Source organism: Emys orbicularis, chromosome 15 (assembly GCF_028017835.1).
Source record: "Emys orbicularis isolate rEmyOrb1 chromosome 15, rEmyOrb1.hap1, whole genome shotgun sequence".
NCBI lineage: Eukaryota > Metazoa > Chordata > Testudines > Emydidae > Emys > Emys orbicularis.
The window spans coordinates 11158947-11171960 of NC_088697.1; the positions used below are offsets into that span (position 1 = coordinate 11158947).

The following is a 13014-nucleotide window of genomic DNA, read 5'->3' on the forward strand; positions in this document are numbered from 1 at the left end:
ATTTTATAAAGATGAAGATGGGGGTGTAGGGTGTCCCCCTGAGGTTCAGAGTGTCACACATCCCCAAAACCATTCCTCTAATCCCCATCCCAAACCTCCTGTGAAAACAGAAGAGCCAAAAAGGTGCTATCCCTGTAATTCACCTGAGGAATAAATGCCCTGTTCTGAGAGGAAGCAGATAACAAATGGCCCATGTTAATTCTGCTGTCCTCAACACAGAAATCTCACAGGTGCCGGACACTTATCATCTTGGTTTTGTGGGATTACCCTCTTTAGAACCAGACATGGAGCACATCAAGGTTTTCAAGATTCATGGCAAGGGATACTTACGATAGGAGGCTACAGGTGCAGAAATTTCTGTGGTTAAGCAGAGTATAATTCAAGAAGGTAACACTGCCAGAACTTTTATTAGTAGGAGGTTACAGGATTCGTGTGTCTTTGACGGAAATGCAGATCAACACTGATGGTTTTAAAAACTATTGCCATTGACATACTTATTGGAAATGATTTTTTCAGTGCAGCTCAGGCTGTTATACCCGCGGCAAGAAGAAATACGATGCTGGGACCCCACAGGGAAACAGTAAAGTCCCATGAACTGCTGAACGAATGGGAGAGAGTCTCTAACTGCTCTGCAGGAGGAGGAAGCAGCATTCTTCCAGGTGTGGGGGAGGTGGAGACCAGTTCCTGCACTGCAGCTGAAGGCACCACCACCACCTCAGGAAGGGAGGGGGATAAAGTGCCTGTCGGTGAGAAAACTGTCCAGGCTGTTGGCTGTGAGCCCTTTGCAGCTGAACAGGGGTCATAGACTGCTGTAGAAAGCACAGAGGTGTGTGTCCTAGAGGGGGGGGGGCGGCAGAGAAGAAAACTGGGGAAAGAATAGTGGAAGTACATGAACGTCTCCTCACTGGTCACTTGGGAGAGGATGCCCAGGACAGAGTGGCTGATTCAGCATCTCTGCACCCAGGCACTCAGCCTGTGACTCGGGTTCAGAGAGGACGGACTGTGAAACCGACCTCCCGAAAGGGGAGCAGTCACACAGCTGACTTCTCAGGGATAGATTGGGAACCCCAATCCAGGTCCCAGTTTTTCAGGACACCGGTCGGTCCCGATATGCTTGTGGAAATTAACTGTCTCTTTAAGACAGGATGCAAATTCTACTGAAGAAATACTTGTCTGTAAGAATGCAAATGACCCAATTGGCAGGGGGAGGAGGGCTTCCCCTGGGGTTGGGAAGACACAGAAAGCCGCTGAGGGAGATGCAGATTTAATGTTTTATCCTTACCAGTGAGTTTGTCTAAAGTGCTGGAGAAATCTGCCCAGGTTGCAAAGGCTGGTGCATGTCTACTTTCCTTTGACAAAGTGGCAAACTAGGTAATGAACTTACAGTGGCCAGGCTTCTGACCAGTGCAAAATGGGACAGTTCTGGGGTGCAGGGCTGGGGAATTGGCTGGAGCCTATTGATGGTTCATGAGTGGCTGGGAGATCATTCATGTAACACAGTTGGGTTTGTCCCTGCCTGTGGATGGCTGTGTAAGTGCAGTGCCTGTCAAAGGCTTGGAGCTTGACATCAGTATCACAGTGTGAGAGGCAGCCCAGGTTGGTGGTTTGGAGGGCTCAGAAGTCCCCGCGGTTCAGGTTTCACCCCGGGGACCCCTTCACCCCCAGGCAGTGCAACCCACACTAAGGCAGTTGGATATTTCAACATTGAAACCAAAACATTGTTCATGTTTAAGCTACAACCCCAGGGCGGGGGGGCAGCTCGGACCCGGGGGAGAGAGGGGCGGGGGGGGGCAGCTCGGACCCGGGGGAGTGAGGGGCGGGGGGCGAGACGAAGGGCGGGGGGGCAGCTCGGACGGCGGGGGGGGAGGGATGCAGGGCTGGGGAGGCGGGGCGGGGGGACTTGGGGGAGGGCGGGGGGCGGGGACACGAGAGTTCGCCTGAGAAGCGGGAAGACGCCGGGGGCGGGTCTGAGAGGGTCCCATATGAGGAAAGATTAAAGAGGCTAGGACTCTTCAGTTTGGAAAAGAGAAGACTAAGGGGGGACATGATAGAGGTATATAAAATCATGAGTGATGTTGAGAAAGTGGATAAGGAAAAGTTATTTACTTACTCCCATAATACAAGAACTAGGGGTCACCAAAAGAAATTAATAGGCAGCAGGTTTAAAACAAATAAAAGGAAGTTCTTCTTCACGCAGCGCACAGTCAACTTGTGGAACTCCTTACCTGAGGAGGTTGTGAAGGCTAGGACTATAACAATGTTTAAAAGGGGACTGGATAAATTCATGGCGGTTAAGTCCATTAATGGCTATTAGCCAGGATGGGTAAGGAATGGTGTCCCTAGCCTCTGTTCGTCAGAGGATGGAGATGGATGGCAGGAGAGAGATCACTTGATCATTGCCTGTTAGGTTCACTCCCTCTGGGGCACCTGGCATTGGCCACTGTTGGTAGACAGATACTGGGCTAGATGGACCTTTGGTCTGACCCAGTACGGCCTTTCTTATGTTCTTATGTTCTTATGAGAGGCCCGGCGGGGGGAGGGGCGCGGGGGGTCTCAGTGGGGGGAGGGGCGCGGGGGTCACTGCGGGCGGGGGGAACGGATGAGAGGCGGGTGGGGACAGGGGCCGATGGGGTCTCTACGAGGGGAGGGGAGATGGGGAAAGGCTCAGGCTGACGCCGGGGCCCGCCCTTACCTGGGCTGCAGAGGGCGGAAAGCGCCCCTGGGGCAGGCTGGGAGATGTAGTTCCGGACTCTCCCGGGAGCGGAAGTGACGTCGGGCGGGGAGGCGGGGCCCGGCTGCGAACGCGTGCGGGGTGCTGCGGCTCTGCCTGGCTCGCGCGGGGCCATTGGAGCCTCTCCCGGGGCCGGTTTGTGCCGTTGGAGCTCTGGGCATGCGCAGATCGCGGCGGGGGGAGCGACCTTCATTAAGCCCCCCCGTGCCCGGCCCGGGCTTTGCCCGCCCCGCTGCGGCGCTGCAGCCTCCAGGTACCGGAGGGAGCCCCGGGGGCGGGGCCGGGTGGTGACTCTGCCCCAGTGTCCGTGGGGGGGACCCGGCATCTCGCAGCGCCGGGATCTGCTCCCTGGGGCCGCGCCCGCGGGGGGCTCGGAGCTGCTGTCCCCGCAGGAGCCCAACGCCCCCGGCCCGGCCAGGCTCTGCCCTGGGGCCCCACGGGGGGGGTCTCGGGGGGAGGGGACCAGCCCCCTCTGGGGTCCCTGTGTGGGGCCGGGCGGGGGCTGCCGGGCGGGGTGAGGAGACCTGGGAAAGGGGCGGATGGAAAATGTCTGTGCAGCCCGGACATGGCCGGGGGAGGAGAAGAGCCGGTGACCCCCGAGGAGCGGGGAGAGAAGGGGGGGGGCTGAGATCCCCTCGGATTTACCGCTGCCCCCTCCCGTGGGGACCCCCCATCCTCTCCAGCCCTGCCCCCTTCTCTCTAGAGAGCCACATCCAGGGTGACCCCCCCCCCCTTCGCTCAAATCCCTGAGAAGGTCTCTGTTCCCCTCCCCCGATTGTGCCCCATTTTCTCTCCACTTCGCCAATGGCCAGTTCCAATCTCAGGTTTGGGGTGTTTCCCCCCATTTTTACCTGCAGTGATTTGTCCTTGTTTGGGTGGGAAATCGTTCCCCTGAGTGACTTCTGAACTGGGAAGAGGGTGAATGGGCAGAGGCTGGGAGAGCCCTGAGACAGGGATACCTCTGGGCTGGGCTGGGGGGGGGGGGGCAGTCTCTGCTGGCAACAGGGCATGGAAAGGAGCAATTGTCCCCCATGGAGACAGCCCAGCCCCAGGTTTCCCAGTCCCAGCTACTTCCCCCTCCCCCACCCTGCACGACCCAGCAGCCCCCCCATCCCCAGTGCCTTCCTGTCCCATTCCCAGACCCCACTGCCAGCGACCTTCTGGCTCCAGCCCCGCTCCTTTCCCCTGTGACAAGGACATCACCCCGGGCTCCCTCCTGGCCTTGTGAATGTGAGGGAAAGGGAAACCATCCCATTCTGTTGTTGCTTGAATGTCGCTGTATAATCCCCTCAAATTTCCCCTCTTTTCTTTTGGACTGTTGAACGGTGACCTAAAATCTCTGCAGATGTTGGTGCTTCTCTCTTATATTGGCAAATATTTAGTTTATGCCCCATTTTCTCTTCAGTTCTGAAATACTGATAGCTAATTCTTGAAAATCTTCCAGTTTTTCTCCCCAGGTGTCTGACTGAGATCAGGGTTCTTCTCATACTGAGCATGGCACATGCCTTGCCTGAGATCAGGTCCCCCAGTGTGCCGGGCACTGCACAAACCCTGACCAGAGCAGGGACTTTGCTGGCCCGAGAGCTACAGTGACCCTGTCTGAGCTCAGGGCCCCTGTTCTGCCAGGCGCTGCAGAGACCCCAAGTGAGGTCTGGGCCCTGTTCTGCCGGGCGCTGCAGAGACCCCAAGTGAGATCAGACCCCACTGTTGTGCCAGGTAAAACTGAGACCTGGACCGAGATCACAGCCCCCCTTGGGCCAGGCAGCACACGACTGCAGCCCAGATGGCTTCCTCCATTGTGCTGGGCACTTCAGAGACCTCGACTAAGATCTGTGTCCCTGTCGGGCCTGGGCTTGCACTGATCCCGACCGAGATCACGCCCCACCATTGTACTGGGCACTGCGGAGACCCTGACAGAGATTCTGCCCCCACATTTTGCCAGATGCTGCAGGGACCCCAAACAAAATCAGGGATCCTGTAATGCCGGGAGTTGCAGAGCCCCCAACTGAGGTCAGGCCCCTGTTGTGCAGGGCTCTGCACAGACACTGACCACGATCAGGGTCCCCATTGTGACAGGTGCTGAACAGACACCAAGGGTATCTCTACCCTGCCATTAAAAACACACGGCTGGCCCATGCCAGCTGACTCAGGCTCACAGGGCTCAGGCTCAGGGGCTGTTTAATTGCAGTGTAGATGTCTGGGCTCGGGCTGGAGCCAGGCTGTAGGACCCTGCGAGGTGGGAGGGTGCCAGGCCTTGGGCTGCAGCCCAAGCCGGAACATCTACACCACAATTAAACAGCCCCGCAGCTGTGTGAGCCCAAGTCAGCGGGCACGGGCCAGCCGCCGGTGTCTAACTGCAGTGTAGACATGCCCACAGTGACTGAGAGTCCTTGCACGAAAAGCTCAAAGGCTAAATAGGCAAATGGTGGGCGGCTACTCTCCATTTTACAGATGGGGAAACTGAAGCTCAGAGAGCTGAAGTAATTTGCTGAAGTTTGCATGGAGAATTTGGGGCAAAACTGGGAACTGAACCCAGATTGTTTGAATTCTTGCCTCTCCCCTTAACCGCAAGCCCAGCGTATGTGTGTACAGCATTGTTTTGGTCTGTGTTTGTGTTGCATTGACTTCCAAAGGAGGTTGTGGAAATTCCTTCATTGGAGTTTTTTAAGACCAGATTAGAGGTACACCAGTCTGGGAATGTCTAGGGATACTTGGTCCTGCCTCATCACAGGAGGCTTCAATAGACAACCTCTCAAGATCCCTTCCATGCCTCCATTGAAATAATTCTGTTTTGTGCTGTGCCGTGTTCTATGCTGAGCTGTTTTGCATAGTGCCATTTGGAACTGTGATGCATCATGTTGTGTTGCATAGTTTTATGGTGCATTGTTTTGCCTCCGCTTGTTTGGTGCCTGTGTTGTGTTGAGCTCTTTTGTATGGTGTACTTTTGTTCTAGGTTGTGTTAGTTTGCATTGTGTTGCTTTGCTCTCCTTTGTATTCTGTCATTTGATGTTGTGGAGTGTAGGGTTTTTTTTGCGGGGAGGGGGGGAAGGATGAATTGTCTGGCATTATGTTGTGTTTTCATATGTATATATTGCATAGCATCCTAGAAATGTAGGGCTGAACAGGGCCTCAAGCTGTCATCAAGTCCAGCTCTCTCTGCCGAGGCAGGACCAAGTATATGTAGATTATCTCTGACAGAGGTTTGTCCTACCTGTTCTTAAAAACTTCCAGGGAAAGAGACTCCACACCCACCCTTGTAAGACTATTCCAGAGCTGAACTACCTTAGCTCTAGTGACACCCACACAGATTTTAGTGGTGAGCAGCTCTGGAGAGAGGAGACCCCAGTGAGTGGGCAGCTGGGTAAATAGACTAAAGTTGGGAGGAGAAACATTGACGTGTCCAAGGTCACCCAGGCTGTCCGTGACAGAGCTAGACATAGATCCCAGTTCTAGTGCCACCGTACTGCTGTTTTGGGTACTGAAGATCTCTGCTACACTGGTGTTTTAGGCACTGGTACAAACCCTTCGTATAGACAGAATTTACACTAGTGCACTCTGATTGGCACTGGTGCATGTCCCAGTTTGAAGGCTTGCGGGGGGCGGGGAGACAGTGACCTCAGTGAGGCCTGAGGCTAGCTGACCAGTGCAGCTGGTAACGGAGGGGCAGCAGTGAGCTATGAGCCAGGAGCACAGCCCCACAGGACTGGACACCGACTTCTCCTGACCCAGGACACCCACCCCCAGCTGTGTGCAGGGACTGCAGCTGAGCTGCCCTGTCAAGACAGCCTGTGCATCCATGGAGAAACCACCTCTTCTTTTTCTTTTCTGCACATTTAGGAGTCCATGTCTCTGCTCCCTGTGGCCGTGGTGCATTCCGTACCAAAGCAGCACGTCAGCAGAGCAGACGCACACACCATAGCTCCGTCTGGAACATGCAGCATTCACTGCCAGACGGGATGGGTGATTTTTCAGGGGCCCAGCTTGATATGCCTGGCTGGGGTGGATTCAGTTGGAAGGGGGACTGGGGCTCTCATAGTTTGGGATGTTCCTTTTTGCATAGTCAGTTCTTTCCCTTTATTGTTTTACCCCCATCTATGCCTGAGGCCACTCTCTTCTTAACTTGCTTCGGTTATTTCAGTTCCAGTTTTTAAATGGGATCTAATAATTGCAAAGCTGAATGAAAGATAAAACAGAACCACTTGAATTTTGGCACATAGCTGGTAGAACTACCAAGTGAAGGCCTGCTGTAATTACCTGGTTACCTATAGCATTTTCTGGTGGGGTGGATAAAGCAATGTCAAAGAGCCAAAAGCACTTTTTAGGGCAAAAGGGCTCGTCAGGTGTTTGCTCTCTAGGGAGCATGTCACCGGCCAGGGCTTGCAGTCTTTCAGGAGTGGTGCGCTGGATTGTATTTAGTAATCCCCAAGTAAAAGGTTAAGACGGCTGGTTCACAATATCCAAAGAAATCTTGCAAACAATTATACAAACAGACTCTAATGTTGATAAAACAACATGGTGTTACTATTCAGTCCCTTAAAACTATGTAATTAAAATTACGAGATAAGCACATGGGATATGAACTGACGTCTAATTTCCATTTCTTAATGCCTGATGTTTTTACACTCGCTCACCCTATCTGTGGTTTTTTTTGTTTGTTTGTTTTTTTGTTTTGAAAATTGATGCACAGCAACCAATCAAGTTAATTCATGAATGCATGTCAATTACTGATTGCTTTCTGTTGCAAAAGCATCTGATTAAGCACCTAATTAAAACTGTACCATTTTGAATGGAAATGTATCAACACCGCTTAGCTCCAGTGTGTTGAAATGTAAATGAAAAGTTTCTAAGTTAAATACATGGCAGGATGGTAAATGGGGAAAATAAACTGAAGTTCCTCTAAACTGTCCTGAGGACTTCTACTCTCAGCCCTTCCTGAGTTCTGGCCTCTTGGCCCACTTGGCTCCCAGTCCCCCATTAGCTGTGTCCCTCTCCCCCAGCCTCACCCCTGCTTTTACTGCAGATCTTCACTCCCCTCAACTAGGCGAGGGGGTTGGCACTGCAGCCCCTAAAGAATCTGCGTTACTCTGGTCTTGCGGATACTGTCTCACATATTGGGGTATGTAGATTTCAGGGAACGATTTGCCAGAGTTACTAATCCTGGGAGGTGGGAAAGAAGAGTCTGAAAGAGAGTGTGCTCCCCACACTCTGTAGGGCCATGTTCAACCCTGGTAGGCTCCATGTTACCTCATCCTCCACCCTCCCCCATGTGTGTCTGCTCATGTGTCAGAGTGTCACCTTCTGATCATAATACCACTGGCCTCAGCAGAGCTCCCAGACAGGAGCTACATCCCGATGGGGTTAAAGTGGAGAGCACGTGTCAGGGACTGAGGGTGAAATACGTCACAGGGAGGGTGTAATTATCCTCAGAGCAAGCATTACAGTCTAGGAAGTGAAAGAATTAAAGTACTTCATTACTTAAAAGTACAGTTGAAAGGATTGGATTTTTATCAGTAAATCTCAGTAAATGTCAATTTCACTGCACATACATAAGAACGGCCATACTGGGTCAGACCAAAGGTCTATCAAGCCCAGTATCCTGTTCTCTGACGGTGGCCAATGGCAGGTGCCCCAAAGGGAATGAACAGACAGGTTTTCATCAAGTGATCCATCCCCTGTTGTCCAATCCCAGCTTCTGGCAAACAGCAGCTAGGGATACCATCCCTGCCCATCCTGGCTAATAGCCATTGATGGACCTATCTTCCAAGAATCTATCTAGCTCCCTTTTGAACCCCACACAGATGGGGGGGGGGGAAATTATATAGGCAAAATGACAAAAATGCTTCTTGAGAAAGTTGTTTGATTGAAGGATATTTACACTGTATATTTTGCATGTGACATTGACAATTTCTGTTTGAACCGTTCTAAAGATCTAGCTTTTTTGAATCTCAACATGTAATTACATAATTATTGTCTGACCACCCCCATAACTACCCACAGCTCTGAACACTGAAATTGGAGAAAGGGCTTAAAAATAGACATTGATATCATCTGTTGAAATTAACAACAAAAAATAGACATAATGGATTCAGCCAAGCCTACCAAACAGCAATCGCAATATGCTAGGGGATGGAAATTCACAACTAAGCCACCCAACCTTAATTCTGCCCCTTAGTGACACCAGGCAATCGCCATAGGGCTACGAATAAGGCATTTTAGTGTATAATGTCCCAGATTAGACTATACTGATTTGTAAAGACACATGAGATTTTTCCCTCAGGGTATCACCTTCACTGGGTTGTTCCTTTTATAGGTAATTCCCAGAAGTCAATAGATAAATAAGATTCTATCAGTTATGAAGTGGCCGTTTCAGATTTCTGGGGAGGGTCTATAATTTTGCACTAGGGTCAAGATCCTTGGAGAGATGGAGCCTTGGTAATATCCGGCCAAGCCTGAGAAGGATTGGACCTGTTTGACTTTGGGACAGGCCACTTTTGGATAGCATTCACTTTGGCCTGTAGGGGGATGATAATTCCTTGACCCACCTGGTGTCCAAGGTAAGTCACTCTGTTTAGGCCTATTTGACACTTTTTAGCCTTAACAGTTAGTCCTGCCTCCCTTATGCGCTTAAAGACTTTTTGTAGATGCTCCAGGTGTTCTACCCATAAATCAGAAAAGATGGCCACATCATCAAAGTAGGCAGCTGCAGATTCTCCCAATCCCACTAGGAGACTATCTACAAGTTTCTGGAAGGTGGCGTGTGCATTTTGCAGCCCAAAAGGGAGCACATTAAATTCATACAGCCCTACATGGGTGATGAAGGCTGACCTTTCCTTGGCGAATTCATCTAGCGGTACTTGCCAGTACCCCTTGGTTAAGTCTAAGGTAGAGCTGAACTGGGCATATCCCAGTTTCTCCAATAGCTCAGCTGTGCATGGCATTGGATAGTTGTCTGGGTGAGTCACAGCATTTAGCTTATGGTAGTCCACGCAAAAGCGTATTTTCCCCATCTGGTTTGGGAACTAGAACCACTGGAGATGCCCAGTCACTTTTAGAAGAGGGGATTGCCCCCATCTGTAGCATGTCCTGGATCTCCCGTTCTATAGCAGTTTTGGCCTGAGGAGCCACCCGGTAAGGTTGGGCTCTAATTGGGCGAGCATTACCTGTGTCAAAGGTATGGTATACCCGTTCGGTCCGTCCTGGGGTGGCTGAGAACATTGGCGCGAAGCTACTGCACAGCTCCTTGATTTGCTGTCGCTGCATACGTCCGAGGGTCATGGAGCGGTTCACCTCTTCCACATCACCGTCACTTTTTCCTTCATAGTAGACACCTTCAGGCCACTCAGCATCCCCTCCTCCCTGGGCTGTAAACTGACAAACCTTTAATTCTCTGGAATAAAAGGGCTTTAGAGAATTAACATGGTACACTTTAGGCTTTAGGTTTGAGGTGGGGGATGCTATGAGATAGTTAACAGCTCCCAGGTGCTCTTGGACCGTAAATGGCCCATCCCACAACACTTCCATCTTATGGGCTGGAGTGCCTTCAAGACCATGACCTGGTCCCCTACTTTGAAGGAACGCTCTCTGGCATGTTTATCATACCCGGCCTTTTGCTCTTCCTGAGCATCTTTTAGGTTTTCTCTAGCAAGGGCTAAAGAGTTTCGGAGGGTGTTTTGTAGGTTGTTTACAAAGTCCAGAATGTTAGTTCCTGGAGAAGGCGTAAACCCCTCCCATTCCTGCTTCACCAACTGTAATGGCCCGTTAACCTCATGACCATACACAAGTTCAAATGGTGAAAACCCTAAACTGGGATGTGGCACAGCCCTGTAGGCCAAGAGCAACTGCTGCAACACTAGGTCCCAATCATTGGAGTGCTCATTTACAAATTTATGTATCATGGCCCCCAAAGTTCCATTAAACTTCTCCACCAGGCCATTTGTTTGATGGTGGTAAGGGGTGGCAACCAAGTGGTTCACCCCATGAGCTTTCCAAAGGCTTTTCATCGTCCCTGCCAGGAAATTAGTTTCCGAATCTGTAAGGATGTTGGAGGGCCAACCTACCCTGGCAAAAATGTCTGTTAATGCCTGGCACACACTTTTAGCCCTGGTGTTGCTTAGAGCTACTGCTTCCAGCCATCGGGTAGCAAAATCCATGAAAGTCAGTAGGTACTGCTTTCCTCTGGGTGTGTTTTTCAGAAAAGGACCCAGAATATCCACAGCTACTCGCTGAAATGGAACCTCAATTATGGGGAGTGGCTGGAGAGGGATTTTGACCTGGTCTTGGGGTTTTCCCATTCTTTGGCACACCTCACAAGACTGGACATAGGTAGAAATGTCCTTGCCCATTCCCTCCCAGTGGAATGACCTCCCCAAATGGTCTTTGGTCCTGTTCACCCCTGCCTGGCCTCTAGAATGATTGTGGGCTAAGCTCAAGAGCTTTACCCGCATCAAAGACCCCCTAAGCTAATTTCTACCTGCTTAGGTTAAATCTTCCCCAAGGCACAAATCCTTTTCTTGTCCTTGGACGGTATTGCTGCCACCACCAAGTGATTTAGATAAAAATCTAGGGAAAAGGGCCACTTGGAGTCCCTGTTTCCCCAAAATATTTCCCCAAGCCCCTTCACCCCCTTTTCTGGGGAGGTTTGAGAAAAATATACTAACCAATTGGTTACAAAGTGAGACGAGACCAACCCCCTGGGTTTTTAGGACACTGAAAATCAACCAGGTTCTGAAAAGGGGGAGGGATAGGTCAGTGGTTTGAGCATTGGCCTGCTAAACCCAGGGTTGTGAGTTCAATCCTTGAGGGGGCCACTTAGGGATGTGGGGCAAAATCAGTACTTGGTCCTGCTAGTGAAGGCAGGGGGCTGGACTCAATGACCTTTCAGGGTCCTTCCAGCTCTATGAGATAGGTATATCTACATATATAAAGAAAACTTTATTATTTTTTTAAAAAGTAAAAGAATCACCTGCAAAATCAGGATGGAAGGTAACTTTACAGGGTAAATAAAAAGATTTTAAACACAGAGGATTCCCCTCTGACTCTGCTTTCCAGTTACAAAACAGGAATGAAATTACCTCTTAGCATAGGGAAAATTCACAAGCTAAAACAAAAGATAATCTAACACCTTTCCTTGCCTTTACTTACAATTTTTGTAATCTTAGATGCTCATTTCAGGTAGGTTTTTAGATGTTTTTTCATGCCTGGTCCCTCTCTCGTCCAAACAGAGAACAAACAGAGCACAAACAAAAACCTTCACTTCCCCCCCCCCCCCCAGATTTGAAAGTATCTTCTTTTCTTATTGGTCCTTTTGGTCAGGTGCCAACCAGGTTCTTTGAGCTTCTTAACTCCTTACAGGTAAAGGAGGGATTTTATGCTACCCTTAGCTGTATGTTTATGACCAGGTGTGATTGTGATATGAGAAGATCTGAGTCCCCCCGTGTGTGTGATGAAAGAAAAGAGGTGCATGTGTACCGTAAGATTCCAGTCTCTATAATTTCTGCACTGAGCTTTGCATGTTGTCAGGTGGAAACGGGGGCCTGTTTGCCATGGGACTGGTCAGCAGTGAGATGGGATCTGAGAGCAGTCTGTGTGCTTAACAATGGGTAAGTGAATGTAGAATGCTAGCTGGAACTTCTGTGAATAAGGATGAAAGAGTTGTAAAAAGGGGTGAAGAGGTGTTCAATTGACCAAGTGTGCGTCTGTTTCTGGGGAGCAGGCTCAATATCTGGCGAAGGATAGCTCAGTGGGGGGAGGGATAGCTCAGTGGTTTGAGCATTGGCCTGCTAAACCCAGGGTTGTGAGTTTAATCCTTGAGGGGGCCATTTAGGTATCTGGGGTTTAAAAATAGCTGCATTGGTGGTATAGCGGTGAGTATAGCTGCCTCCTAAGCAGTTGACCTGGGTTCAATTCCCAGCTAATGCAGGGATGTGTTTTTTTGGGGGGAGGGATAGCTCAGTGGTTTGAGCATTGGCCTGCTAAACCCAGGGTTCTGAGCTCAATCCTTGAGGGGGGCATTTAGGGAACTGGGATAAAAATCTGTCTGGGGATTGGCCCTGCTTTGAGCAGGGGGTTGGATTAGATGACCTCCTGAGGTCCCTTCCAACCCTGGTATTCTATGATCTGAGTGTAGAACAGGTGTCAGTAGCCCCTGTACAGTGCAGCTCACCTAAAACCAAATTCCATCTTAGCAAAGATAAAGTGCTTTATTGTGTGCCCTGGTTGACATTTTCCCCAGTACTTTAGTGATAGGCACTATCTCAAATAGCTGGGTGCACATAGGTGTGTTG

At 50.5% G+C, this 13014-nt stretch overlaps 1 non-coding gene across 1 annotated transcript; it reads left to right on the top strand.

The window, feature by feature from the left end:
- Positions 1-12577: 12577 nt before the first annotated feature.
- TRNAR-CCU (transfer RNA arginine (anticodon CCU)) lies at positions 12578-12649 on the top strand. Its single transcript has one exon. It is a non-coding gene; the product is annotated as a tRNA-Arg (tRNA).
- Positions 12650-13014: the final 365 nt, after the last annotated feature.